A 25,030-nucleotide genomic window follows, 5' to 3' on the forward strand; every position below is an offset into this window, starting at 1 on the left:
TTCCTTATGTTCGCCTCTTACCGAATGCACGATATCGCACAAATGGATTGACTTAACATTTTTGGCAAGGTCTACCTTGAATAAAGGATAACACAAGTAAAGGATCTTTAACATAAGGAAAAAATAAAGGAAGACCAGAGAACTCATGCTTAAAAAAAAGAAAATATAACTAACTAAACCTCATGGTTTAGTTAGCTATATTTTCTTTTTTTTACTTAAGTTTACTTAAGTTTTTTAGCACCCCTGCGTGAGTAGACAGTTCACAGAGATAATTAGCAAAGTTACAATAAAACAACTTAAATTGAAAAACTCCCGTGTTCCCTGCATCTTGCAATTAGTTAAATAATAAAAACAATCAAATCGAAACCATTTTAAAGGCCGAAAAATAGTAGGTGCAAACACGTGTTCACAAAGGAAAATCGGGGAAAATTTTGACCGCAATTAAGTTACGCAAGCGAAGTTGCGCTGGTCAGCTAGTCTTCAATAAATAAACAGTGTGAACACATCATTCTTAATACTCTTATAATATTCTACAGAAAATAAACCAAACACGCGTTGCTAAAGTTCAAACGCAATTTTCTATCACAACTAAAACTGTACAGAGTTTATGTTCCCACAGTTTAGCCGTAATACCGTGTATAGGTAATATATAATATCTTTCATAATATATGAGCCATTAACGTCTCACGCCACGTATGGTAACGGTGTATCGACTGTTAATCTATTAAATCTGTAATATACGTCATGTGTTAGATGAATATCGCAAGGCCGTGGAAAAAACAAGCAGAATTATCAGAATTTTTGGGACGTAAAGAACAAAATTGTTTATTTCTTGTGGTTAATTTTGCGCGTTTCTCTACAAGCGGTATTATAGTATGTCGAGATTGAGACCTCTAATTACGCAACAATTTGTTCTTTTCGCATACAGCAGTATTAAATTTGGTAGGATAGTATTTAAACAATCCATATATTGGGTGGAAACAGGAAAAAAACTTTTTAATGTCTAATAGTATTGTTTTCCGCATTCAAACTGTCAAGGCACTGAGCATGTATGGATGGACTAAAACACCAAATATGAAGAGTATATAAATATGATAATGAGTATATTTTTGTAATTTAAATGTTTCTCCATAGAAAGCCTCAGTATGCCTAAATATGAAAAAAAAACATATAGTGTACCTAAGAAGGTAAATATCGCACACTTTGTAATCAGTTCAAGTATATAACATGACAATTCATTGCGTATGTAATTAGTTTATCTATGAGTGGACTGTCGATGATACTTTCACTTCAAAACTCTAGTTCTAATAGGAAATGTGTATTCTATCAACGTAATATATGACTAGGAAATAAATAGAAATACGTACGTAATAAATTAAATCTATATTATTAAGTAGGTACAGTCCGTCTGTTTGTAAAAGTTTATCCAAGAAACTACAAAACATATTTCAAGCAACATTATCCAAGATTAATAGAGACTATAATATATCTCGAAAATAATTATTAGCATAAAGGTAGACAATCGAAATTGGACCTCTCGTTTGCGAGATTTGCACTCTTACTGAAAAAGGTTATATATCTCAAAAGGAATTCGTACTATCATAGAAAAACATTCAACACAAACGTGTGCAAGATGTTGTAAGAAGCATCACAATCAATACATTAGTTTTGGAGATATGTCATAGACAAAGATACACAAATATAATCATCAAACTCATACCACTCATTTGTTTGCTTACGTTAAGAACATAATTGATTCGTTTCAAGAATAATTTCTATACAAAATAATATATACGGATAACATAACATTAAAATGAATTAAAAACGACCGTGAATTTGCGTCCTTGACTTCATAATCGACATGTATGTATGTATGTTCAATTGTTTTCCTGATTGTAGATTGCATGCTTGATAAAGTGTTACGAATGTTCAGATAAATGTCAATACTCGATACACTGTTTGATTAGAATAAAGATTGATAGGATTTGAATAGAAGATATCTCAAACATGACGTGCAAAAAAATACAAAGAAAGTCTTCATTTTATGAACAAGCACTCGATATTTTCATAACCTGGCATCATTATTTTTTTTTTATGAAATTTGTAGTTTTTGTTATAGATATTTATAAACTAGACAAGCACAAATGCATGTTGCACGTAACATAAATTGTAGCTTACGTTCAAATACGTTTAGTGGTTCTAGATATTACTCGTTATAGATTTACTTACGAGATTTTTACGAAATTCTTGGTCTCTTATTATAAAATTAGATACAGACATATAATTTTGTTTAACTTATATTACCTCAAACGGATTTTAATTGCTATAAAAATATCAAACATTTTTATTGCCCATTATTTTTGTTTGACATAATCCAGATCAAAAAAACAACACTCTTTATCAAAGTCGATCCCAATAAATTTGCCCGAATCAAATATTTACAACACATTAAAGAATCAAAGCACTCATCCTATAAATCCCGCATATACAGCGTGTTGTAAAAACAATCGAACCCTTTGTCCCGGGTTCATAATGAATCGATAACATTAATTTAGGTCGACCCTTTGTTCAGTAAATTTTCATTTAAAACACATTCAACATGGCCACTTGGGGTTTGATGCTTTAAATTGTAAATTATTATGAGTTATTAGTTGTTTTGTTTTTTCAGTTAACCATCATATTTTCCCTATTACCGTCCTACTATAGAAACGCCACTATGTATTCTTTACTTGCTGAAGAAAAAGCAGCTGGATGGATTTTCTTCAGCAGCAGACGGTGTATACCAGGCATGTTACCTAGCTCCGTGCTACTATTGAGAAATATTCAACATAAATGAATAAATACTTATAGCAGTTTGTCCAACCTGGAGACGAACGCGAAACCCCATGATCGACAGTTAGATCACACTACTGATCACACACTACAGAGGCAGTCATAAATTACTTTAACTAATACTAATTAAATTACTTCCAAGAGCCTCCATCAAATGTTAACACAGTCTTTAGTACACTAATTCAATAGTAAAAAGAGTCGTTTGATGCCTAGAAACACTACGGGAAACTTTAAATGAAAATTCCTTATAAAAGCTAAGGCAACTGCAAACCTCATTAAACTAGCTTCACAGAGTTGTTGGAAACCATCGCAGGGAGTTTAAACTTGTACCGCATTTGCATCACAAACTACTGGGACAACAAATTGATACCGTTTTTATTCTAGGAAAGAATATTAATCAGTTATAAGTCAGTTTAAAACTTTTCCTTTCAATTTTATTTTTGCGGCAACTCGTAAAATGACTATTTTTTTATTAAAGCGAAAAGTCCCGTGCAGGCTAGTCATGAGTTATAGGGACTTTTAAAAACATATAAATAATGGAGACAAAGTCCAACTAGATTTGAAACAACTATTTGTGTGTCACACAAATATTTGCTTTGGGCGGGAATCGTACTGCTACCTTTACTACGCCACGGTCATAATCGACATTCAGATTAATTTGTACGAGACGATACCTTGAAATTTCGTATAGAATTTGGTATGTGTACAAAAACCAAAAACTAGCCGATAGACAGCAACAATCTCGCCCACAACCCAAGACCTAAGTAATAAATCGTGGGTGTCGGACACCTTTACGGCCTCAGTCATGATCGAAGTATAATAAAACAGTTTGCGACATGAACACTTGAATGGAGACGTTAAAATTTATTGAAATACCAAACAATTGAGTGTTTACAAAGATCACTAGATTTGAAAGGAATTTCGTAATAATTTTGTTTAAAGAATAGGACCTAAGATGACTCCTTGGAGAACACCGAGTCACGAATAATGACGTAAAAGTGAAATGACATCACAAAGAACAAAGAGCATCATCACCAGGCGTATCCGTAGCCGTGAGTTTCTTGCTATAATGACTCAGTAGAACCAAAGCTATGGGCATTTCCAGATTATTTTATCGAACTATTGACTACTAGGTTTATTTTCAGAGGTCAAAATATTAGTTAACTGTTTTAACCAACACGGAAAAACGAATTTTTGATTTTCAGGCTCGACTTTTACTCAAATTTGATTTTTTTCTCTCCAAACATAGATTGATCTATATTCTATCATGATTATTGAACATTTTCTCTTCAAATTAATCCACAGATGAAGTTACCTGACGGCAAAAACAATATTAAAAAACAGTAGAAACTAGTACAAAAATTGGCAACAACCTGAATGGATGTGTAACTACTTCAAAACAATTCATCTGTCGGCAACAGCGTTCATACTATTGTTCTCAACGACACACTCTAAATACTAGGTTAGCATAACTTGTACGATTGTTGCTGTTTCTTATAAAAGAAAACAGGTCACGAGCGACAGTGATGAGCGGGAATCCATTATCTTGTCAATGGTAGTACTTGGAGATAATTAATTTTTGTCACAGTTTTGTGCGATGAAAAATTTTGAGGCAATTTTTACGCGTTCGAGATTTTCCTTGGCTTCTATACAATTTCAGTGGAAAACAGGCATGCGGCTGCCCTCATGGTAAACAGTTGCTGCAGGTTTTGGACGCTTGCAAGGCCAGGACAATCACATGAGCAATGCCAAACTTGGACAGGAGATTAGGTGCGCCTTGCCGACCATTTTATTGTATTTCGCAGTAGAACTGTTAGTTGTTAAAGTTGATCTCTGTCTTACTTTATTGATTCTCATTTGTGTCTCTCACAGCATTTTTCTCTAGTCATAGAGTCAGGCAGATAGCCAGTCAGTCAGTCAAGTAGGCAGTTTGTCAGTCAAGTAGGCAGTTTGTCAGTCAAGTAGTCATTCAGTTAGTCGTTCAGTAAATCAGAGTCAAATTCTTCGCCTTCTTAAGTAAGAAGAAACGTTGTAACATTACCATAATACATAATATGTTTGGGGGTCAATTAACATAACTAATGTCATTAGGTCATTTCTCGTAAAAATAGTGAACAGTAGTATCAAAAATGGCAAGTTGTATAATAAAGTAGCGATTGAATTTTCAAGTTATGCAACGACCTAGATACATAATATGACTATTTTCAAAAAGTCACACTCGTTACATGGATATTACATAATTTACGATGTTTCGATTGTCATGTTAGTGACAGTTGTAATTTTTAACATAGAAGTATACTTAAGTGCAATCTATGAAGTTTTTAAGATTTGATTTACTATTGCGGCATATTAAGACAAATACTTAAAAAAAATAGATTTACCATATTTTCGTTGTATTTACAATATTTTTATACCTACTATTTATCTACCAAGTACAAAACAATGGAACTCGTCGTTAGTTTTTCTTGAGGGCTATTTATCTATTTCTATTATCAAATTAACCTCAAATTTTCCTTAAGTTACCCCGTTCTACGGTCATTTACAAACGTTACATTAATACTTAAGTGTTATTCAGCACCAAAATCTGATTTATTGTAAGAAACCAACGCAGATAGCATGACAACATGAAAGAGAAGCCACCAACAAAAAAAAAAGTCAACTGCGTTTGACTTATCAATGAAATCTAGATAAACCAGTCACCGACCTAAATCTAGTAGATAATAAGACCAGCAATGGGGCCGACAGAATCAGTACCTACGAACACAAACAGTTATTACGGCAATATCCTTCCAGGATGTGACTGTTTATGGGCGAGGCCCATATGTAGCTGTTATAGATTTCACTCGAGGACTTTTAGATTTATTGCTATAGAAAAAATAGTTCCTGTACGTATTTGGATTAATTTTATTCGGATGCAATAAAGTTGTAATTACCAAAGCAAGTTATGGCAGGCGTGGTAAGAATGTATGCAGCAAACATACATACATACACACAAACATGCAGACATACAAACTAACATACATACATAATATCACGCCTGATATACCCAAAGGTGTTTAAAATACACCCACGTTTCGGCATTAACAAATGTTAGTCCCATGTAATAGGGAGCAAGCCTATCTGGGGTTACTATTTACCCAGCAAGTTAAAAAACTCCGGGTACTATTGATAAACACAAGAAAATCCTTTGCCCGACTCGGAAATTGACCCCGAGAACTCATGCTTAGCAGTTGGATGTAGTTCCAACCGCACCACCGAGACAGTCAGTGTAAAATTTAATCGACGTTAATAACATACGCTAGAAATAATTTCAGAACTAGTAACCATAATATAACAGGTTAGAACTACACAAGAAACAGCCCTGTATAAAATACAGGATGTGTTCAAAGTGGACGTAATTATAACATGTTGGAACAAGTGGCTAGTGCAACCATAATAATATGTTCCTAGGAATTTTATCTATTACTGATAGGGATTAGTATATTGATTAGTCTTGTACGGAGACTGTTTTTATCTTTTGTGATTCACAGCAAATATTAGAATGTACTGTACTAATGTTTTGGAACTGTTCACAATAGTGAACAGTTCCAAAAATGTCGCGTGGATTGTTAGTCACGAACACACCCTCGCAACTAATTAAATTTTGATAATTTTCTACTACAAATAAGAACGTCCCTAGAATTGGTCAAAATGGAGTCTAAAGGCCACAGGTTATTGATAAGTGTCGTATCTACTAGATAAGTCAGTCAGTCACTGGATATATTATAAAAAATTGACAAAATTACTATCTATAATCATATATTTTATCATGTTTTAAGCGATCCGGTAGTTATACGGAAGTGGTGCAACCAGGCTTTAGAATTTTGCATTAAAAAAAAACCATCTGTAGAATATCATCTATGTTAAAATTTAAGTCTTGATGTAGGGTACCAAAATTATGACACAAGGAAGAATCCTATATAATTCTGCTATGTTCATAAGTTTATATTTATATCGCAGTCCATTTACAAAACAAAAATGTAAGTACCCAAAACGGTACATTTCATATTCCTACTTCCCATGCCAGTCAGCTTCTTATTTGTATATTACCGTCTCATATAAACTTTTACGATAGAATCTACTCTCATACCGAGGGCACGCGAAGTAATTACGCGTACGCTTCTTGAAGGACTAATTTATTGGCTCCAATATTACGAAGGCGTACAGGTAAAACAGGCTTCTCGTACCTTATAATTACTGTGTATTATATTCTCGTTTATGTTTTGGGGAATACCTAATTTCGTAAAGAATGTCCAGGTATATTATTTGCGTATAAAGTCGACAAATTCGGGGAATAAGTGACTACGTGTTTCAAATTATAATGTGGTTACTAAGCTTAGTCATAAGTGGAGTTCATTTCGTACGCTTAATAATTGTGATGTTATACATCACGCCTGTAATGCTCTAAGGTATAGGCAGAGGAATAAGAAATACAGCCATGTTTCGCAATTTACAACGTCATTGAGCCTATTGAAACATACCGAGCACGTTGCCAAACTTCGGGCTAGTATTAAAGATAGCATTGTCTGAATTTGAAAATCCCATAGCATTTTGGTCAAGTAAGGAATAAAACCTGAGACCTTGTGATCAGCAATAGCATATTCTACCTTCCACTCTAAAAACCGCCCAGTAAAGAGAGACAATCGTAGGTACGATGACAGCAAAAATAACAAGCAATTCATCCAATAATACAGTACATAATTCAAACAAATTGCTCGACTTAAAACTCACTTACTACACAATGAGGACTTAGTAGCTGGCCAGAAACACTTTGTCTTCCAAATTCGTTGTCAGCTGTTAAAACTAAAGATCCAAGATAATTTGCTTGATGACGTCACATCTGTTTGTCACTTCAAATGTCCAAGAAGACGCTTATTGCCAGTTGCGATCACGGTTAACGATCTGTGTGTTAAGCAGACCTTGGTGCGGTCGTTCCATAGATGGGTGACCGCATAGTCGTATTTGAGCTGGCCGTCTCTGTGGAGGGTACGTAAAAAGTCGGTCCCGGTTGTTGTCAATTAAGATAACAGTCGTTAAACCACGTCAAAAAGCTTCGGGCGGCTGGAACAACTTTGACACTAGGTTGACCACTAACTGTACCATAATAAGAGAATAATGATACCCAAAAATCGTAGTTATTTCCTTAACAGTTTAATTTAAACGGTAAAATTTTCATTTAATAAGAAGTACCCTCGTAATTTAGATTTCCCGTCACCACCCACGCACTCTGCAGCTCTGTTCTGCCGCTTTTTGTGCAAAATTGTAGGCAGTTATTCCGCGAGGCGTAATGAAAATTTTCTTGTTAAAGTAATAAAATGTCGTCCCTTAATGAATTACGAAAATTATTGGCGCTGACACGTTCACTCAGATGAGCAATAATTTTGGTTTTTACATCATTCTAGCTTATGAGTAATCTTGTCACTATTTTAAGTGCGATAATTATCAAAATTGATAATTATTTTACTATCATTTTCGCTCGTTGATGTCATCCATATTTACTTCAGTGGCGTTAATAGAGAAATACGAAAATAATTACGCCCCCTATTACATGGGGCTAACAATGTTGTTGCCAAAGTTAAGTATTTCACCTCTGTCTACACCTTCGAGGGTAAAAAGCCTGATCAAATATATGTTTATACGTTAAAAGTTAACGTTAACTTAACCTTGAAATCAAAGAGCTTTATTCAAAATCCCGTCTCATTATTTCAAACAAAAAACCACAAGGCGTTAAGCATTACTCTTGTAAGCCCAAGCCCACAAATAAGCCGACCCGAGGAATTTTATAAGCGCAAACAAATTTTATTACTGCGGCTCTCGAGAAAAGGAAAATCACAAAGCAAATACATAAAAGCAAGGCTTTATTTCAACGATCTGAGAAAAAATACACGATACAAGGTCTTTTACTTCAAACAGACGTTAAAAATGAAAAATAAGAAGATTTTTCCTGAGATATTCGCTAGATAGCCTTTAAGTTATGAATGTTCAGACTTGTTTCAATGTCGTAGATCTGAGAGATTATGTAGTTCGCTTCTTTAAAAACATTTAATGCACATAAATTCACAATTCCACTTCTCATGAATATAATAACATATTTTTGAATAACCACATAATATTGGAAAGGTATACTAAGTATAAAAGTTATAAAGAAATGTCTAGAAACTGAAAAAAAAAAATAGAATGAAAAGATTGCTTATCCTAAACCGTAGATAGGTTATTAAGAGTAGTCGCAAGTCTATGATGATTTATTGTTTGTATATAAATGAACTATTATGGTCAGTCATACCCATAAACTCAAGCAAGAATAAATAAGACCATTGAAGGGATCTATGTTTCATAAATATTCTAATGAAATAACTTGCAATAATAATAAGAATATATAATAAACAATCTATTATCAATAAAGAAGGCAGTAAAACAAGTATAACAGGATTTATTGAATAACTTCTATTTGTAAACAAATATAAGTCAACGACGCTTGATAAAAATACCTATTCGAGGTTCACGGTATATTATATTTATTGACTGAGAATATAAAAATAGTCATCTTTATCTAAATGAAAAGTCAAAAAAAGTCCTCAAACAGCATTAGGCCCGGGTGGGGGACTCAAGGCTTGATCCATTCCTCGTTTGGGAGGAGACCCTTGCCCAGCAGTGGGACTGTAATGGGTCAAAAAAATTTAACATGATGAATTTGTTGTTGGTGTCTACAAATAGGAACTTTCTTTACGATGATACCAAGCATTTCATATTTCAGGTTTTTACAAAGACATCTTGTAAGCAAACAGATATTGAAAGTGATTTGTAAAGACTCTCCTTCCCCCTCTTTTGAGTGAGTTCTTTATGAATTTTCTTATATACAATCACTAAAATTTCACACGGGAGTAGGCAGAGTCCAAAATATTAAGTAAAATTTTCTTAAGATTATAGCCAATATTTCAAAACAATTTAAGATTCTTAAATAGTTTTACGATTAACCTGTAGTAGTTTACTCTTGCGTCTTGAACACAGTTTCTATATGCATTTCCTAATAGCCAATAAGGAAAAGGGAAGAAAAACGGCCGGTAGCACATAAAATAGCATATAAATGTTCCTAGAACAGGTGTTACTTGGCGGAAATTCATTGTAAATTAACTATTTATACATTTGCAACGTTTTATAGAACGGCAGAAATTATGTGGATTGGTTATTCCCTGGTGTGTCTTTCTTTTTAACTGACTTCAGAAAAGGAGGAGATTCTCAATTCGATTGTATTTTGTTTTCAGTTTATCCCTCATATTATTTTACCGGGTAGATTAATTTTGATGATACGTTTTTTTAATAGCCAGTGCTTGCCATATTACAGAAGGTCTTATTTCAATCCCGGAAAAAGTGGAAGAAAGAAGTTGAAAAAGGGGATGAAAGATTGTATGAAAGTTCGCAATTTACAGAAATAAAACCATGAATTTGTTATGATTATCAACACTGTACAAGTACAGTTTCTGGTCCATATATTGTTCTCTGGGCTTCAGATATTATCAACTTTATGTCCTAAGAACTGCACCAGCAGCACTAGTCACTCCTAATTTCTATAAACTGTATAAAAATGACATTTTCTAAAGTTTAATACAAATGTTAGAACAGAAATCGTGTATTGACCTTTTGGATTAGTAAACAGCAAATATTAAAACGGTTTCTTTTCAATAACTTATTCAATCGTACACAATATTTTCAATAACGTCGGCTTTGCGAGAAATCCTTTCTTATTACATCTTTAAACATTCTTGGGAACATTATTATTTTCCTTCCAACTTCATATACCTTAAAGTGGAATCTGGGCTTTTTATTCCTCACATTTCGCATAAAAAAGGTAAAATTAGTATACATTTTCTCGCATTCCCCAAAAAAATAAATTACCAACAGTTCCCATTCAATAAATATCTATTACTTGCCTACATTGCATTACTTTCCATCAACATTTTAACCATACATCATCCAAATCCTATAAAGCTGTAACAGAATAAGTTCCGTACGGGCAGGAGCAAGCTCATAATTCTTGAAGAGTTATTCCCATATCTTCCGGTCGCATCCCACGAGTTCTCACACAACAACCCTGTATTAAGAAAGTAATAAATACAGGTAAGAATTCACGTCTAAACGTCGACGGAGACGTTGCGTGCCCTCGCACAGTCAAGGGTTTCTGACTTGAATACCGAACGGTTATTTACGTTTTTTTTCTTCCCCATCGTGCCCGGAAACATCCCTAAGGTCGGACGCATGACACGTTTTATTTTACGTTCTCATATCTATAAGACTAGAATAATGTATGGTATTGAATTTCGTATGTCTCTTTTATTACAAGGATTTTTTATTTTATGGGTTGACTTGCTATAAAAGGACACGAAATACATTTTTGTTATTTATGGCTACTGTATATCGTAGCGTAATAATAAAATATTCAATAATAACTACTTTCGGCCACAAGTGCTCTAATAACAGATGTATCGAACGCAAACTTAGCGTCAAGTAAAAGCAACAATCACCAAACGTGGAACAATCAAAATTACCTTTCAACTTTTACGTGAAAACGCAAATGTGTTGCAACACGCGATTCAGTCAAATCCAATTCACTATTATAATCATTCACACAACACAATATTCAATCCATATTTTGTTAACCGCGTACTGGTCACGAACACGACGGCACTAATCACACGTCCGCTCGGTTTGCGCGCCAAACCGCGACTGGCAGGCTCTGGCCGCGGCAGGCTCGCCGGCGATACGCCTTCACCAATGAACCACGACTGTCAGTCGTATTTCATGACAATCTACATACATTACCAATTTATTACGCACAGAAACGCTAATCCCCTTAACTGCAGCGGTAATGGATTCATAATCGAAAATGAACATGTAAAATTCAACGTTATGGCCGTTCAGCTTAATTTAATGAGGCTGTCGATTGGTTAACACAGTAATGAGCATGAGGAAGCACTAGTTTCACAGGGCGTTGAATTATATTTTTATCTAGATGACATAATGGTTACCATAGAACAATGGGGTAAGCCCGTTAATTACGTATATCTTAGAAAATCTTATAACAATAGCATATTAAGTTTAGATCTGGTCCGAATGAATGGTTTGAACGAAATAATTAGCAAGGATTTCCCATCAAACTCTTTACGGAAACAATATGCGGCAGAAGGCAACGCAACGAAATCTAATTAGAAACTTGTAAATGCAATACAAAGTATCGCATTGCGTGGTGTCACTAGAAGCAGTTGGGCCGTATCGCGGTGTTTGAAATACGAAGTAAAAGTGTTTTGGCGCTAACTCTATGCGGTGTCCCTGACCCGGTTGTTATAGCCTTCAGCCTTCAACGTTTTATGCCCGCCTAGTACTTCACTATGCGGAATGAACCTGAATACTATTGTGAATAACGCATTCATACGGCTGCAGAAAAACGTTGAAAAAAATATCTGCAGCGACCTTTTTATTGTGGATAACAAACAATGACGCGAATTTTTCAGGTTAATTTTAAAGTTTTTTTTTATTGTTCGTGACATTTTGTTTTGTGAACAAAGGTTTTGGATACAGTTTACATGTAAAAATTAAATTCGGTATTTCAGTTGTGTAAATTTATTTCAGTTAATAAAAATCGTGTTTTAGTGTTTTCTTTTTAAACTTCAGACAAAATAATAGACAACCAACGACGAGTCGCAAAATGCCTAACTCAAAAATGGGCTCTATCCACGAAAAGACACAAGCAAAAAAGACCTTTGTATAAAATGACACGCTTTAATTATTTAGGAGTATGTATACTCGTAAATTACAGTGTAAACGGAGGCCATAGCAAATGCAAACGTGACATCTATACTAATATTATAAAGCTGAAGAGTTTGTTTGTTTGTTTGTTTGTTTGAACGCGCTAATTTCGGGAACTACTGGTCCGATTTGAAAAATTCTTTCAGTGTTAGATAGCCCATTTATTGAGGAAGGCTATAGGCTATATATCATCACGATACGACCAAAAGGAGCAGAGTAACAGTGAAAAATGTTACAAAAACGGGGAAAATTATGATTATCTTAAATGACGCAAGCGAAGTTGCGCGGGTCAGCTAGTTCAATATAAAATGGATTATCTTCGTATAGCTAGCAAGCGATACACATATCGATAGCGTCCAAGTCGCTAATCTTCTAATCCACTTGACATGCGTCACACGCGAATGAAACTGGCCGACGGTAAATATTGCAGAAATCGCTCACACCAGCTCAATTTTCAAAGAAAAAAAAATATTTTGCAATAAACTAAGATCGACTTTTACGAGTTAGCTAGCTTTTAGTGCGACGTCATAAACGCGATCGCGATCATTTTGAAAAATGATATTGTATACTTTCCGAGATAATATGGGATAAAACAATTAAATTGCTATCATAATCTAAATCGGTATATCTTCCTGATCATCATTTTTAGTTTTAAAAGCGTGGCTAGCATTGAAAGAAGTAGAATAAATGGAACTACAATTCAATCATAAAATCCCCCACAATATATCATTCAACTAAATCAGTTCTATACTAAATTCGTAGTCGATTCAAATGATACTTTTGCACTGAAGAAGCACTCGAAAGCAAGTGCACTAAAGTTCAGTGTGCGCAATATAAGTAATCTATTTCTATCTCCCTGCAATGTTGGCTCATTCGCGGCAATCAGCTGAATCACAGCGCCTTTTTGTCATTGTTTTAGTCTAGGAATAAGTTGGAGAGCTTTGTGATTCATGTTAGAGAAATTTGTTGGATATTCTCCGCTTGGCGTAGGGTAGCTTGCATATTTAAAATGTAATTTCTTCTGTATGCTTTTAGTAGTGGCGCTAATTTGAAAGAGAACGTTTTGGCTTGCATAAAATTGGACATGGATTAAATTGGATTTTTTAAACAAATTCTTACTTGAACCTTCTTAACCAATCCTTTAAAGGATTTTTATAGATAGTTTGAAAGTCAAGACAATGGGTTTTTAAATCTTTCAAAAGAAATTAAGTTGTTTACATCATCAAATACACTATGTAAGCTATATTTTTCTACGACATCTACAAAACAACCGATTTAAACCTAAATCGACACTCATTTCTCTAAAATAACCAAAGTTAAAACTAATTCACCTAAAGAACTGTTGAAAACGATAGTTATTATTTATACATATAGTTAACTCTAGTTAGTATAGTCACCACAGTTAAGATATCGAGACGTCTCCATACTAACCGTGAACAGACAGGATGCTTTTAGCGCCGGCTATTAGCAATTTAATCGCTTTTCGGAAGTTGCTTGCAGCGGTTGAAAGTTCCGTTACACAGATTCTATCGTCTATCGACAATAGTATGTTTACATACGTCTCTTTGGTATTATAGTACTTTAAAAACGCATATGGATGTAGGAAGATGGTGTTTTATTTTTTATAATCTGAAGTTAATTGGTTCAAAGAAAAATGATGAATGATGATAAATGCTACAGAATAATTAACAGTGTAAAAGTATCTATATAATGGTATAGGACTATGACCCTTTTTAAAACTTTAAATAGTCCTTTGACTGTATCATAGCTGAACGTATCTTAAGAAAGATAATTTGACATGCATACTATGCATATTATTCTTTTTTATAAGCGCATTTTTTTTATGAAAATTGATTATCGCAAAGTGGAAAGCAAATATTAATTAGTTTTAAGACGTTTAGTGACTTCGCTGGAAATTCCTTTCATCCTTCCCTAAAACGAATAAGTGAGTAATTTATGTGTAGACTACACCAGACATTTAAATAATATATTCTTCTCAGTGTCAATGCACTAAAGTTTTAATCCCAATAGAGTAGCTATTTCATTACAATACAAAGAAGACATTTTGAAAATATTATTTTCTTTTATTTTGTACAGATTTTTGTTTGAAGTTCGTCACCCCATAATGCCTTGCAGCCATAGTTTCACATTATATGCAAGTTGTGACTAGTTATTTTGGTAAACAACAATAAATAATGGACTGTTCACCCCAAGTTTCGATGAATGGAATCTTCTTAAATTCAATGCAACGGTTATTTTGAAGGTCAGAATGAAATTTTATCTACAAGGCAACTGTACAGAATACTTTATAATTTCTCTAAAGAAAAGAGGCAAACGATCTATATAAGTAACTAGCTGACCCGCGCAACTTCGCTTGCGTCACATTACAGAGAATGGGTGAAATTTTTCTCCGTTTTTGTAACATGTTTTACTGGTACTCGGCTCCTATTGATTGTATCCTGATGATATATAGCCTATAGCCTTCCTCGATAAATGGGCTATCTAACACTGAAAGATTTTTTCAAATCGGACCAGTAGTTCCTGAGATTAGCGCGTTCAAACAAACAAACAAACTCTTCAGCTTTATAATATTAGTATAGATTAGTATAGATATGTTTTATGATCTACATATCATGGCAAGTCTAAAGCTATTTTGTTTTTGCTATTGAAAGAAAGCATTACCATTAAGGATTTATCATTATACAATTTCTTAAAATTGATTTTATTGCAAAAACTTCTCAAGCCAAAAACGGACCATTTTACAAAACAACACAAATCATTTCTATTGAAATTATCCGTTTTGTCGTAAATAATTTTCTTTAATTACTTTTTAAACATTATTACAGCTCGCTTAAAAAAGCAAATTTGCTTGTAACATCATAAAATAGGCGTATATTTAAGTCTGTATAATCGCTAAGAAAACCCTCTTAAAGGTTATTCGAAAATACAAAATAATTATCATACACCCACAGACTGTTTACTCCGAAAATCTTTCGAAAGGGCGTCTTTCTGTTGTCCTTTATCAAGTAAAATTATTGCCGTAATATATTTTCGAAATTTGGTTTCTGTATTACTTGTTTTTTCAGTAAATATTGCTTATTTCTACCGTGACTTCATCTGCATGAAAAAAAGTTCCTGTATAAAAATAGTATCCTATGTATTCATTTAGGTTTTAAACCCATGATTTCTCAGGGTAAAAAGTATTCTATATAATTATCCAGGTTATAACCTATCTGCGTATCAAATTTTATCAAAATTTGTTCTATATATTAAGCGTGATTAAGTAACAAATATCCATTGGAATATCCAAACTTTCGCATTTATAAAATTAGTAACATACTTTCTGGAAAATTACTGTCGTTTCGCTGTACGTAGGTAACGTTTTCCATCAGTGAATAAATTAGTAGGTAAATATTGTCATAATGAAATGTATATTTGTACATTTTCCGTATAAAAATAGAATGTTATTTAAGCTTTGGAAATATAGATTAAATATGAACTGAACTGCACGTTTGGCGCAGTGGTTTAAGCGGTCACCTTGCCGCAACAACCGGAGCGCCGCGTGTGGTGGGTTCGAATCCCACCCGGGACAAATCTTTGTGTGATGAGCACGAGTATTTGTTCTGAGCCTGGATGTTAATGTATCTATATAAGTATGTATTTAGAAGTATATAAGTATGTTTATCAGTTATTTGGTTACCATAGTACAAGCTCTGCTTAGTTTGGAATCAAATGACCGTGTGTGAGTTGTCCAATCATATTTATTTATTATTTTATATTTTATTTATAATATTTGTATTTTCTAATGTTTGCTACGTGGTTTATTTATTAATCGGTAATTGGACTGTCTGTGCCGTGTGTTCGGTAACTTAGGTTTATTATTTATCATAGCGATCTATTTACTTAGGTACTAGAATATAGGTACATAATTCGAAATTAGGTTTTAATTAGGTACTAGAATATACGTAATATGCGACTGCGGCGAAGAGGTCTCGGGTTCGAATGCTGGGTCTGGAAAAAAGTCTTTTCTGAGATTTTTTTTTAAGAATTTCTCGGAGGTCGTCCAGAGTTAAGAAGGAGGAGAATAAGACGGAAAGGAGGAAGTTGAGGCTGTAGATCTCCTTGCCTTGAAGAGCAAAGCCGTTAGTCGTGAGTCTAATCTGTAACTAATCGTGTTGGTTATCCGTCCCACTGGGCTATGAGACTAAAAGAATAGAGAGTGTACCTGTGTATTGTGCACTTACTACTGGTGATGACTGAACTTAGTTTTTAATTATTCTATTCATAGTTTACCTTTGAACGACAAAACTGGATTAACTTCGCCCATTTTACTTTTATTGAATAACCGAGCCAGGTGGGTAGTGTCACAGACTATATCAATTGTTATAATTGAAGTAGCCTCGCTGTATAATTCAGTGTCCTATCCTCACCCTGACATACTTGCTAGTTTCATATGAATATAGAAACCGACCTAGTTTAGTTAAGGGTTAGCTGGATAAATAATAACGGGAGAATATTGAAATATGAAACAAATTATTTAAATCATTCACCATCAGCCTAGCCTGTTCTTCCTACTATATTGGAGTCGACTTCCAGTCTCATCGGATGCAGCTGAGTATCAGTATTCTACATGGAGCGACTGCCTATCGGACTTCCACAACCCTGTTACCTAACACGATATCCCTCGGTAAGACTGGTTGTCAGACTTTCAAGATTCTGACTACTGGTTACGACTGTCAGAGATCTTTGAAAATGGCAACCGGGACCCACGATTATACGTGCCTTTCGAAACATGGAGGAGGCCTTTCGAAATCTATACTAATAGATTTGTTTGTTTGTTTTAACGCGCTAATCTCAGAAACTACTGGTCCGATTTGAAAAATTCTTTCAGTGTTAGATAGCCCATTAATCGAGGAAGGTTATAGGCTATATATCATCACGCTACGACCCATAGGACCAGAGTACCATTGAAAAATGTTACAAAAACGGGTAAAATTTTGACCTATTCTCTCTTGTGTGACCGAAGCGAAGTTGCGCGGGTCAGCTAGTATAATATAGTTATCAATCTACGGAATAACCTTGCCGGATGTTGTCTCTTACTAGCCACGAGTCAGAGTAAGATTACAATAGGTACAATATAGCGGCGAAAACATATTTTTGCTCATCACTGTATCAACTATCATTGGAGCACTGACTAAACAAATACTAAAACTAAGTATCTAATAGTCGAGTATATTTGGCAAAGCGGCAGTCAACGTATAGTTTCCACTACACGCCTGAGTAATCACAATATTCATTTATGCAAAATGATGGATACACGTAAGCGTTCAACTAATAAACAATAATCCAACAGCCTGTTATATACGTTTACCTTGCACAAGCATCTAAATTTGCTCAAAAAGTTTAATACACAGGATGGGAAATGAAGCTTAAATTAATTACCGGTAAAGCGGGGCTACTTTTGAATACAGGACTACTTTGAAATGAAAAGAAATGGGCAATGTTTAAGGACAATTAGACTATTTGAAATGCTACATTTTTTCATAGCGAAAATTAGTAGTAAGGACCAGAAAACTGAACTTGTCATTAGCTATTTATGCGAGCTATTTACTTATTTCTATAATCAAAGGACTATGGGCAAAAATGTATGGGCTCCGTCCCCACCTACCAACAAACATGGAACTGATACCAACGTGTTCATAAAGTGCCCCCTATTTAATTAAAATCCTTTGTTTTTGATAAATCAGTGGGAATATATATTTAAAAAAAAAAACAATTTGTAATTATTATTTAACGTATATTTTTATTTTACATTTGTAAGTTATTTTAACATTATTGTTATATTACAGTACTAACTCATATGTATAATAATGTCCTCCTAGCCGATATACGGCTACGGCGGTCAGTTTCATTGAAACTGGCCATCTGTGCCGGACTTTGTTTATAGTGTCCAAGTGTGTCCACAATACACAGGTTCACTCTCTATTCCATCACTCTCATAGTTTGGTGGGACGGATAACCGACACGACCAGTGAGAGGTCAGGCGCAGGACCGACGGCTTTACGTGCTCTCCGAGGCACGGAGGTCTTCGACCTCAACTTCCTAACTCCGGGCAATCTCTAGGAAATTCTTAACAGAAAATCTCAGAAAAGACTGTTTGGCCCGACCCAGGATTCGAACCCGAGACCTCTCGCACCGCAGTCGCATATACTACCGACCGCGCCGCAGAGGCACTCATATGTATATACTTATATCATTTCCATTATATGGTTAATACATGTTATTGATTTCATATTTCAATAATTATTTTTACTCGTCAATTATAATGCTGTCTAACAGATGCGCTGGCAGATTAAAATCTGATCAGATCTAAAATCGTGGGTTGGAGAGCGGGGGGAGGGGGTTATTTTGTACCCAGCTATCTTTATGTGCATGCGGCGTCCGCCGCTGTGCACTAATTAATAAATAAATGAGCATGTATTTTGGAATTAGTCGTCAATAATACGTTAACGAGATATTTGTTTAAACGTAAGATACTATGAGAACCCCATGCATTTGGGCAATGTCGCCATAGTATAAAAATATCGTCTTGCCAAGATATATCAATTGAGCTACATTTCATTTTTGTTGATGGGTGGGGACGATTCCGCCCATAGTCCTTTACCCCATTTTTTCTAAAGTAACTCTATTCTACGGTACTTCTCAGTTACTTGTATAGCATTAAAGCCGTTTAATAAATAAATGGCTTTCATAACTGATTCTTAATAAGGTTATCATTTTCAGAGACGTGTTACCCTAACATTGTTTGTCATCGCAAATTCCTCATAAAATTGTCTCCTCACTCCTTCTTTAATGGCTGACACAAATTCTATAATTAGATTGATCTACCCTAAAATTAATGAAATAACAAAACCCTTAGGAAGGCTTTTAAGCCCTGCCATTTAATTTCTGGCTTATTGAGTGAATAATTTACTAACGAAGTATTTTATAAATTAGGTGGGTAGACGTAAAAGTCAGGTAAATAAAGTTAAACGCAATTTATTTTTCAATCAAAAAACAGGCGAGGGGATGATCAAATTATATTTTCTATGAAGGTTTTATAAGATTTCCAGATTGGTGAAATTGTGTATTTGAGGATAATTTCCTGTACAAGATTGAAAAGTAAACGACTGTTACCTATGTTCCGGATACTTTATTGTATTTTGTGTCACACCTTCATAATAATAAAAGGTCCACAGTTCAGTTGAAATAGATTTATCACAGTGATATACTATTCAATATAAAAATTCCTACATATAATATATTCAGTTAGTCAAGATCTCTTTTTGACTGCAATGACATCAGAAAAAGTCCTTCTCCTAGACTTTTCCTTATTCTACTTTTTCCCAAACTTTTTGCCAGGCGCATTTTCTCCTGTAATATGGGACAAGTCTATTGCCATTTACTAAGTATTGTGAAAAATATTCCGTACTGGGTTAGTTTTTACTAGTGTGTATGTATTTGAATTGGTGAGTATAGATTTCAATCACATGTACGAGTACCAGGGAAGTATAAAAAACGAAGAGGCATAACTTTCTCTCGCTCCGGTAAACAACAGTTTCAAAAAGCCGCTGAAGCGAGCCGAATGCTTAATTAATCGGAGTAAAGCTGCCGATCTATGGGGCCCAGTGAGTGGAACGATGATAAAAACCATGTAACTTTAATGCTTACATGAATTAGTTTGGTTTGAAATCATTTTTTTGATACAACGGAAGAAAATAAATAATAGCTCTTGTAGCTGTAGTTTGTTTTCCTCTTGTAATGATATTAGTGAGAACAGTTCCTCTTACTGAAATATTATTTATTCGAGCTTAGAATTTAGAGCCCCAACTAGGTGTCGAAAGATATTAAACTTATAGAGTTGCAACTTATGAAATAGGTACCTTACAAAGACCAGTATTAGTCAGGATTTTACTCAACAGAAGATAAGCAGGTTGAAGGACTTTAAAAGAAAATGCACAGCACATACCAACAGTATACGTCCCCTATATTAATATAGACTTCTTGGTATATAGTCTTGTGCCGGCAAGATAGTTAAACCTTACTCCTCGTGTAGAGTTCTCAATCATCTCAAAATTATAACAAGTATACTATGAAGCAAACTAGGTCATGTAGATATACAGAGCTAGTCAAATACTAAGAATTCAGTAACTGAGATAGACACGAAGGCATGTGTCAGTATTTCGTATTAACGTTTTGGTATTGCATCGTTCGCGAATCGAGAGTGGAATGTGATTCGAGCCTTCGATGACAAAACGATTGAATGAAGCGCCTTCTACGTCAAATAGGGGAAAGAAAATTTATAGGAAGCTGTTATTTATTTTGATTTTGTCCATGAATGAAGAAAAATTTTGCCGAGTGAAGCGTTATTTGTAGCTTTTCTAATAAGTTAGATCATACATGGATAAAGTCATGTGTTCTTTAGTTTTATGTGTCTGAAAAAGTTGCTGGTGGTATTTTTCCGTTCCGTCACCCACTCTCCTTGCCTACATCTCTTCTTTTTCTTTACGGCGACTTTTGTATTGATTGATACTCGTTATATTTCAAATCAAAAGGTAAATGTAGGCCGTACTTTAAGGTAGTCTAGTGACGTCAAATGACTTTTGCTTCAAATCCTACACGAATCCTACAGAATCTTGCTTTTTGAAACAAGAAAAGGCCACGGCCATTACGAAAATACACTAATTTCTATGAAAAGTTCCCAAATAACTTGAACAAGCAGGGAGTGGGTGTAAGAGGCGGTTTATTTTAATAAATTCGAGACATTTTGTTGTGTAAAAGTAATATTTGTGGTCGTTAGCAGCACTCCATTGAAAAGAAAGCTTTACCAAAATCTTTTTCGGCGACATTTTTCCAGGTATAGTCGCGATCAAATGTCAATTACGCAACTTCTTTTTTATCAATGAAAAAAGAGATTACTGGGCTTTGTTACTTTAAACATTTTCATTAAAGTTTTATGTTATCACTAGCTTTTCGCTCTCGGCTTCGCCCGCGTTTTATCCCGTTCGGAGGAGAATTTTCAGAAATCTTCTTTCGTGCTCCTCTACACTTCCTAAGCAATCTTCATACTGAATGTCAACTTTCTACGCTCAGTAATTTCGGCTGTTATCCATCAGTCAGTCAGTCACTCAGTAACTGAAGAGGTTTATATACCTATATTGATGATTGTCCTGAAATAATATGGTTATCATGAAGAGAAAAGCCTTTACCCAGCAGTGAAGTTAGAAAGGCGCAGAACAGTATTGTGCTTGCATATAAATATATTGTTATTGTCGAAAAAAATAACACACATACATATTTCTTCTCGTGATTGTACCAGGCATTCATAAAAGTCGCAGAGCTTATAACACGACGAGTTTGAGCCGACGAAGCGATTTTAACTTTGACTCGCAATTACAATGTTGAACTTCAGCACTGATTTAACAAGTTCCCCTTTGAATTGCGTTTTCGGCTTTTCAGCAAAACTGTTAATTTTACCTACAAGTTTCATTACCGCTGTAGTTGATTTAAGGGTAGTAATTGAGTTTTTTCATCAGAAATTTAAGAATTGAGGTTCGGAATTGAAAAGTTCTGTTCATAGCGGGCTCTTTGTATGTGATGTCGAAAATCTATCAAAGTGAGGTGAATTACGCTACTCCATGCCTATTTTATGTAGATATCAATCGAGAATTACTTAAGTATTTTTTATTCAAAGTGCTTATAAAAATCTTCTGTTGATAATAGTGGCTCATGCATCGTGCAGCATTCAGCTAACTATTATAGAGGTTATGAGTTTGTTTGTCACTTCCCGAATTCGTCATACGTAAACACACTTCTATAAGTAAATATGTAGCAGACTTGACGTGGCCAGCTAAGAGTAAGCACACGTTAACTTGTTCAGTAAATTCGATGTTGTATGTCACAGTCACGTTTTATTTCTGCTGCCAACTTGATCGTGTAGAACCACATTTAGACCACCACTAGGTAATAATCCTAATAACACTACAAAAGATCTAAACACAGTCCCAAATCACAGCAATAAGCCACACAATTTAGCCACCAATTACAAGAGGCTATTACCATTTTGTCAGTCGTAACGGTCGTAAGTCATGTAACAGATACGTTTCCTTATTGTCTTCGCTTGGTTCTTTCAAAACCTTCATTTTTGTTGTGTTATTGTTAATGTCGAAGATTCTAATGGATTGTTCTCATAGCTATGTTATGAAGATGCGTCATGTTTGAAATTGTTTTAAAGTTTGCTATATTTCAGCAAAATGCTGTACTAAAAATAAAGTTGAACATCTACCTAGTTGTCCTATTGTTGTAAATTATACATTGCTAGCATCCCTGTTTAGCACTAACTTACAATTCTACGCCAACAGAAAATAAATGCAACAAATTTTAAGTACCTAGTCAGTTTGAGTCTTCGTATTTGTTGTCTGTATATCTATAAAAGTCCCCGAGACGCTAAATTAACTCGTAGCGCCGAATTTATCTTCAAAAATCAACGGACACTAAGTACGCCCACTGAACATTTATCTAAGTAAAACGCAAACTACAAACATAAATTGTGATTTTTTATCCACCGCTGACAGCTTAATTAAGGCTCAAGCATGCAAAATAATGTTGTAACAACAATTTACTACGTACTATTAGGCTAATACAAAAGCACATTAGTATATAATGTAGCATCTATTCGCACACGCAGTGCAATAAAGGCGTAAGTGGAATACTCTCACTTTAAAAGGCAACAGAAAAACTTAAGTTTTTAAGTTTTTGATTCTCTCATTTTGTATTATATAGGAAACTAGCTGACCCGCGCAACTTCGCTTGCGTCACATAAGAGAGAATGGGTCAGAAATTTCCACGTTTTTATAACACTTTTTACTGTTACTCTGCTCCTATTGGTCGTAGCGTGATGATATAAAATATGCCTTTTTTTCACGAAAAATATTTCAAAATTATTTAAATATCTCCTAATATAATGAAGTCGCGCTAAGGCATATCCGCCATTAAAACAGTTGCCATGACAACGTACTTTTGTTATTTTAATGTCATTATAATATCTGATTATTCGCGACTTAATTCGCTACCTGAATTTTCCCGGGAAAAGCGTCATTTTCCCGGGGTAAAAAGTAGTAATGTCCTTTCTCGGGTATCAAAATATCTCCATACCAAATTTCATGCAAATTGGTTCAGTAGTTTAGGCGTGATTGAGTAGCAGACATACAGACAGACAGACAGAGTTACTTTCGCATTTATAATATTAGTATGGATAGTAAAAAAATATAGATAGAGGTTCAGTTTTATATAATTTTACGTACAAGTGCATACGTATGCATTATTAAATTATAAAAAAAACCTTATCGAATTTTAACTAGTAAAATATTGAATTTATATGACGCAGAGACGATATAGGTTTTTATTGGTACAAAAATCCTTTAATTTTACTTTAGAATTTGTTGCTAAAATTTGACCATAAGTAACTTTACTTGTAGTATTTAAAACTATAATATATGTTTTTGTACTTAGGCCTTTGTTGACCTGTGTGCGAATTGTAAAAGGCGCGTTAACGCAGATATTCCATCTTGAACTCATTGTGTAAGGTTCATAGTGAAAGGTTGCGATTGTTTAACCTCACCGTTGGCCAACGTAATGATGTAGATAAATATGGTTATTTATTTGAGAGTACTGAGAATTTAGGCGCCTGGGTACCAATCAGCTGGACCCTGTTGTTTTTGAAACATACAACGGATTTAGTATGGCATTTCAAAAGGCTGACGATCTTTAGTAATGATAAATTCATCATAACATGATCATGAAAGGATCTTTGAAAACCTATAAAATCAAATATTCGATTCGTGTTTTCCCCTTAGTGATAGCAGGGCTAATTCCTTGATTATGCCTGTTTTCGCCTATGCAAAAAATAATTATATAAATATCCATTACTGTCCAACTGATGGACTAGAAAATCCTCCCAGAATAAGAGAGGAATCCGGTATAGAATCTACCACGTCGGGAAAGTGCGGAATGGGGACTTCGCATTTCTGAAAAACTCAAAAGCATGCATGTTTACTGATTATTTAATTTGCAAAAAGGTAGTCTTGTGCAAGGTTCGACTTCTGCGCTAGTATGTATGTACCTACGTTATACTCAAGAAACGGGAAGCGAGTATCTTTCGCGTGTATTGTTATGAACCAAACATGAAAACAACTAGACCGATATAAGTATTCTTATACAGTTAGAACAATACATTGTTCTAGGAACTGCAGCGTTTAGTTAAAGTCTATTTATCTCTGCGTTCTATTATCAAGACATCCTAAGGGAGAGGGGTTTATTA

The 25,030-nt window shown here is 34.5% G+C and overlaps 1 protein-coding gene across 2 annotated transcripts in view; it reads right to left on the reverse strand.

The window, feature by feature from the left end:
• Positions 1-25,030, reverse strand: part of LOC142977087 (uncharacterized) — a 161,986-nt gene that overhangs the window by 82,618 nt on the left and 54,338 nt on the right. Inside the window, exon 1 of one of the 2 annotated variants that reach the window (XM_076120798.1) lies at positions 11,415-11,616. The exons of the other annotated variant lie outside the window; for it this stretch is intronic. The gene's annotated coding sequence lies outside the window, so the exon portion shown is untranslated. Of the gene's footprint in view, positions 1-11,414; positions 11,617-25,030 lie in introns of those variants that run through there. 2 annotated transcript variants of the gene reach the window in all.

This window comes from Anticarsia gemmatalis, chromosome 1 (genome assembly GCF_050436995.1).
Source record: "Anticarsia gemmatalis isolate Benzon Research Colony breed Stoneville strain chromosome 1, ilAntGemm2 primary, whole genome shotgun sequence".
In the NCBI taxonomy this organism is placed as follows: domain Eukaryota; kingdom Metazoa; phylum Arthropoda; class Insecta; order Lepidoptera; family Erebidae; genus Anticarsia; species Anticarsia gemmatalis.